The following is a 6000-nucleotide window of genomic DNA, read 5'->3' as shown; positions in this document are numbered from 1 at the left end:
GGACTCGGATCTACCGTGGCCAGCGCCTCACGTTCGGGCTCACAGTCCGTGGGAGAGTGTGGTACTGGTGCAGCGATCAGGTGGGTGGGTGAGTGGGTGGGTGGGTGGGTGAGTGGGTGGTGGGTGGGTGAGTGAGTGGGGGTGGGTGGGTGGGTGAGTGAGTGAGTGGGTGAGTGAGTCGGTGAGTGGGTGAGTTTGTGGGTGGGTGGGTGAGTGGGTGAGTGGGTGAGTGGGAGTGTGAGTGGGTTGGTGGGTGAGTGAGTGGGTGCATGAGTGGGTGAGTGGGTGTGTGGGTCGGTGAGTGGGTGGGTGGGTGGGTGAGTGGGTGAGTGGGTGAGTGGGGTCGGTGAGTGGGTTGGTGGGTGAGTGAGTGGGTGCATGAGTGGGTGAGTGAGTGGGTGCGTGAGTGGGTGGGTGGGTGGGTGAGTGAGTGGGTGAGTGGGTGGGTGAGTGGGTGAGTGGGTCGGTGAATGGGGTGAGTTTGTGGGTGGGTGGGTGGGTGAGTGGGTGAGTGGGGAGTGTGAGTGGGTTGGTGGGTGAATGAGTTGGTGCGTGAGTGGGTGAGTGGATCTACCGTGGCCAGCGCTCACGTTCGGGCTCACAGTCGTGGGAGTGTGGTTACTGGTGCAGCGATCAGGTGGGTGGGTGAGTGGGTGGGTGGGTGGGTGAGTGGGTGAGTGGGTGGGTGAGTGGGTGAGTAGGTGGGTGGGTGGGTGAGTAGGAGGGTGGGTGAGTGGGTGGGGTGAGTGAGTGGGAGGGTGAGTGGGTCCGGTTAAGTGGGTGGGTGAGTGAGTGAGTGGGTGAGTGGGTCGGTGAGTGGGTGAGTGGGTGAGTGGGTGGGTGAGTGAGTGAGTGGGTGGGTGAGTGGGTGGGTGGGTGAGTGAGTGGGTGAGTGGGTGAGTGGGTGAGTGGGTGGGTGAGTGAGTGAGTGCGTGGGTGAGTGGGTGGGTGAGTGAGTGAGTGGGTGAGTGGGTCGGTGAATGGGTGAGTTTGTGGGTGGGTGGGTGAGTGGGTGAGTGGGTGAGTGGGAGTGTGAGTGGGTTGGTCGGGTGAGTGAGTGGGTGAGTGGGTGAGTGGGAGTGTGAGTGGGTTGTGGGTGAGTGAGTTGGTGAGTGGGTGAGTTTGTGGGTGGGTGAGTGGGTGGGTGGGTGAGTGGGTGGGTGAGTGGATGGGTGGGTGAGTGAGTGAGTGGGTGAGTGGTTCGGTGAGTGGGTGGGTGAGTGGGTGGGTGAGTGAGTGAGTGGGTGGGTGGGTGGGTGAGTGGGTCGGTGAGTGGGTGGGTGGGTGGGTGAGTGAGTGAGTGGGTGAGTGAGTCGGTGAGTGGGTGAGTTTGTGGGTGGGTGGGTGAGTGGGGTGAGTGGGTGAGTGGGAGTGTGAGTGGGTTGGTGGGTGAGTGAGTTGGTGCATGAGTGGACTCGGATCTACCGTGGCCAGCGCTCACGTTCGGGCTCACAGTCGTGGAAGTGTGGTACTGGTGCAGCGATCAGGTGGGTGGGTGAGTGGGTGGGTGAGTGGGTGGGTGGGTGAGTGAGTGGGTGGGTGAGTGGGTGAGTGAGTGGGGTGGGTGGGTGAGTGGGTGGGTGAGTGGGTGGGTGAGTGAGTTGGTGGGTGGGTGAGTGAGTGAGTGGGTGAGTGGGTCGGTGAGTGGGTGAGTGGGTGGGGTGAGTGAGTGAGTGGGTGGGTGAGTGAATGAGTGGATGAGTGGGTCGGTGGGTGGGTGAGTGGGTGAGTGGGTGGGTGGGTGAGTGGGTCGGTGAGTGGGTGGGTGGGTGGGTGAGTGAGTGAGTGGGTGAGTGGGTCGGTGAGTGGGTGGGTGGATGAGTGAGTGAGTGAGTGGGTGAGTGGGTCGGTGAGTGGGTGGGTGGGTGAGTGAGTGAGTGGGTGAGTGGGTCGGTGAAGTGGGTGAGTGGATGGATGGGTGAGTGGGTGGGTGAGTGAGTGGGTGGGTGGGTGGGTGAGTAGGTGGGTGAGTGAGTGGGTGGGTGAGTGGGTCGGTGAGTGAGTGAGTGGGTGGATGGGTGGGTGAGTGAGTGAGTGAGTGGGTCGGTGAGTGGGTGGGTGGGTGGGTGAGTGAGTGAGTGGGTGAGTGGGTCGGTGAGTGGGTGAGTGGATGGGTGGGTGAGTGGGTGGGTGAGTGAGTGGGTGGGTGGGTGGGTGAGTAGCTGGGTGAGTGAGTGGGTGGATGGGTGGGTGAGTGAATGGGTGGGTGGGTGAGGTGGGGTGGGTGGGTGAGTGGGTGGGTGGGTGGGTGAGTGGGTGAGTGAGTGAGTGAGTGAGTCGGTGGGTGGGTGGTGAGTGGGTGGGTGAGTGAGTGAGTGGGTGAGTGGGTGAGTGGGTGGGTGAGTGGGCGAGTGGGTGGGTGGGTGAGTGGGTTGGGTGGGTGAGTGAATGAGTTGATGGGTGAGAGGGTGGGTGGGTGGGTGAGTGAGTGGGTGAGTGGGTTGGTGAGTGAGTGAGTGAGTGGGTGGGTGGGTGAGTGAATGAGTGGGTGAGTGGGTGGGTGAGTGGGTGAGTGAGTGGGTGGGTGAGTGGGTGTGGGGGTGGGTGAGTGGGTGAGTGGATGTGAGTGGGGTGGAGTGGGTGAGTGAGTGGGTGGGTGGGTGGAGTGGGTGGGTTATTGGGTGAGTGAGTGAATGAGTGGGTGGGTGGGTGGGTGAGTGGGCGAGTGGGCGGGTGAGTGGGTGGGTGAGTGGCTGGGTAGGTGAGGGGTGAATGGGTGGGTGGGTGGGTGAGTGGGTGGGTGGGTGAGTGGGTGGTTGGGTGAGTGGGTGGGTGGGTGGGTGAGTGAGTGGGTGAGTGGGTGGAGTGAGTGGGTGGGTGGGTGGGTGAGTGGAGTAGATGGGTGGGTGAGTGGGTGAGAGAGTGGGTGAGTGAGTGGGTGGGTGGGTGGGTGAGTGAGTAAGTGAGTGAGTGGGTGAGTGAGTAAGTGAGTGAGTGGGTGGGTGAGTGAGGTGGGTGAGTGGGTGGGTGAGTGAGTGAGTGAGTGGGTGAGTGAGTGGGTGGGTGAGTGGGTGAGTGGGTGAGAGTGGGTGGGTGGGTGGGTGGGTGGGTGAGTGGGTGGGTGAGGTGGGTGGGTGGGTGAGTGAGTAGGTGGGTGGGAGAGTGGGTGAGTGAGTGGGTGAGTGGGTGAGTGGGTGGGTGAGTGGGTGGGTGATTGGGCGAGTGGGTGGGTGGGTGAGTGGGTTGGGTGGATGAGTGAGTGGGGGTGGGTGAGTGGGTGGGTGAGTAGGTGGGTGGGTGAGTGGTGAGTGGGTGAGTGAGTGGGTGAGTGGGTGAGTGAGTGGGCGAGTGGGGTGGGTGGCTGAGTGGGTTGGGTGGGTGAGTGAGTGGGTGGGTGGGTGAGTGGGTGGGTGGGTGGGTGGGTGAGTGAGTGAGTGGGTGAGTGGGTGGCTGGGTGGGTGAGTGTGTGAGTGGGTGGGTGGGTGAGTGGGTGGGTGAGTGGGTGGGTGGGTGAGTGAGTAGGTGGGTGGGTGAGTGGGTGAGTGGGTGAGTGAGTGGGTGAGTGGGTGGGTGAGTGGGTGGGTGATTGGGCGAGTGGGTGGGTGGGTGAGCGGGTTGGGTGGATGAGTGAGTGGGTGGGTGAGTGGGTGGGTGAGTAGGTGGGTGAGTGGGTGAGTGGGTGAGTGAGTGGGTGAGTGGGTGAGTGGGTGGGCGAGTGGGTGGGGTGGCTGAGTGGGTTGGGTGGGTGAGTGAGTGGGTGGGTGGGTGAGTGGGTGGGTGGGTGCGTGAGTGAGTGGGTGGAGTGGTGGGTGGCTGGGTGGGTGAGTGAGTGAGTGGGTGGGTGGGTGAGTGGGTGGGTGAGTGGGCGAGTGGGTGGGTGGCTGAGTGGGTTGGGTGGGTGAGTGGGTGAGTGGGTGAGTGGGTGGGTGAGTGGGCGAGTGGGTGAGTGGGTGGGTGAGTGGTCGATTGGGTGGGTGGCTGGAGTGGGTTGGGTGGGTGAGTGAGTGGGTGGGTGGGTGAGTGGGTGGGTGGGTGCGTGAGTGAGTGAGTGAGTGGGTGAGTGGGTGGCTGGGTGGGTGAGTGAGTGAGTGGGTGGGTGGGTGGGTGAGTGGGTGGGTTAGTGGGCGAGTGGGTGGGTGGCTGAGTGGGTTGGGTGGGTGAGTGAGTGGGTGGGTGGGTGGGTGGGTGAGTGGGTGGGTGGGTGGGTGAGTGAGTGGGTGAGTGGGTGGCTGAGTGGGTTGGGTGGGTGAGTGAGTGGGTGGGTGGGTGAGTGGGTGGGTGGGTGCGTGAGTGAGTGAGTGAGTGGGTGAGTGGGTGGCTGGGTGGGTGAGTGAGTGAGTGGGTGGGTGGGTGGGTGAGTGGGTGGGTTAGTGGGCGAGTGGGTGGGTGGCTGAGTGGGTTGGGTGGGTGAGTGAGTGGGTGGGTGGGTGGGTGGGTGAGTGGGTGGGTGGGTGGGTGAGTGAGTGGGTGAGTGGATGAGTGGGTGGGTGAGTGGGTGAGTGGGTGGGTGGGTGATTGGGTCGGAGAGTGGGTGGGTGGGTGGGTGAGTGAGTGAGTGGGTGAGTGGGTCGGTGAGTGGGTGGGTGGGTGAGGTGAGTGAGTGGGTGAGTGGGTCGGTGAGTGGGTGGGTGGGTGAGTGAGTGAGTGGGTGAGTGAGTCGGTGAGTGGGTGAGTGGATGGGTGGGTGAGTGGGTGGGTGAGTGAGTGGGTGGGTGGGTGGGTGAGTAGGTGGGTGAGTGAGTGGGTGGGTGAGTGGGTCGGTGAGTGAGTGAGTGGGTGGATGGGTGGGTGAGTGAGTGAGTGAGTGGGTCGGTGAGTGGGTGGGTGGGTGAGTGAGTGAGTGGGTGAGTGGGTCGGTGAGTGGGTGAGTGGATGGGTGGGTGAGTGGGTGGGTGAGTGTGTGGGTGGGTGGGTGGGTGAGTAGGTGGGTGAGTGAGTGGGTGGATGGGTGGGTGAGTGAGTGGGTGGGTGGGTGAGTGGGTGGGTGGGTGAGTGGGTGGGTGGGTGGGTGGGTGAGTGGGTGAGTGAGTGAGTCGGTGGGTGGGTGGGTGGGTGAGTGGGTGGGTGAGTGAGTGAGTGGGTGAGTGGGTGAGTGGGTGAGTGGGTGGGTGAGTGGGCGAGGTGGGTGGGTGGGTGAGTGGGTTGGGTGGGTGAGTGAATGAGTTGATGGGTGAGAGGGTGGGTGGGTGGGTGAGTGAGTGGGTGAGTGGGTGGGTGAGTGAGTGAGTGGGTGGTGTGGGTGGGTGAGTGAATGAGTGGGTGAGTGGGTGGGTGAGTGGGTGGTGAGTGGGTGGGGGTGAGTCAGTGTGGGGGTGGGTGAGTGGGTGAGTGGATGAGTGAGTGGGTGGAGTGGGTGAGTGAGTGGGTGGGTGTGTGGAGTGGGTGGGTTATTGGGTGAGTGAGTGAATGAGTGGGTGGGTGGGTGGGTGAGTGAGTGGGTGAGTGGGTGGGTGGGTGAGTGGGGCGAGTGGGCGGGTGAGTGGGTGGGTGAGTGGGTGGGTGAGTGGGTGGGTAGGTGAGTGGGTGAATGGGTGGGTGGGTGGGTGAGTGGGTGGGTGAGTGGGTGGGTGGGTGAGTGAGTAGGTGGGTGGGTGAGTGGGTGAGTGGGTGAGTGAGTGGGTGAGTGGGTGGGTGAGTGGGTGGGTGATTGGGCGAGTGGGTGGGTGGGTGAGCGGGTTGGGTGGATGAGTGAGTGGGTGGGTGGGTGGTGGGTGGGTGAGTAGGTGGGTGGGTGAGTGGGTGAGTGGGTGGAGTGAGTGGGTGAGTGGGTGAGTGGGTGGGCGAGTGGGTGGGTGGCTGAGTGGGTTGGGTGGGTGAGTGAGTGGGTGGGTGGGTGAGTGGGTGGGTGGGTGGCTGAGTGAGTGAGTGGGTGAGTGGGTGGCTGGGTGGGTGAGTGAGTGAGTGGGTGGGTGGGTGGGTGAGTGGGTGGGTGAGTGGGCGGTGGGTGGGTGGCTGAGTGGGTTGGGTGGGTGAGTGGGTGAGTGGGTGAGTGGGTGGGTGAGTGGGCGAGTGGGTGAGTGGGTGGGTGAGTGGTCGAGTGGGTGGGGTGGCTGAGTGGGT

At 63.6% G+C, this 6000-nt stretch overlaps 1 protein-coding gene across 2 annotated transcripts in view; it reads left to right on the top strand.

Annotated features, from left to right (window-relative positions):
• The first annotated feature begins 555 nt into the window (after positions 1-555).
• LOC116937034 (sodium/glucose cotransporter 2-like) overlaps positions 556-6000 on the top strand; it is a 56851-nt gene continuing 51406 nt past the window's right edge. Inside the window, exon 1 of one of the 2 annotated variants that reach the window (XM_076056681.1) lies at positions 556-637. The gene's annotated coding sequence lies outside the window, so the exon portion shown is untranslated. Of the gene's footprint in view, positions 638-1394; positions 1488-6000 lie in introns of those variants that run through there. The other variant, XM_076056680.1, reaches the window with a different exon arrangement.

This window comes from Petromyzon marinus, chromosome 77 (genome assembly GCF_048934315.1).
Source record: "Petromyzon marinus isolate PM22_M1 ecotype Great Lakes invasive population chromosome 77, UKy_Petmar_22M1.pri1.0, whole genome shotgun sequence".
In the NCBI taxonomy this organism is placed as follows: Eukaryota; Metazoa; Chordata; class Hyperoartia; order Petromyzontiformes; family Petromyzontidae; genus Petromyzon; species Petromyzon marinus.
This window is presented reverse-complemented; position numbering and strand designations above follow the sequence as displayed.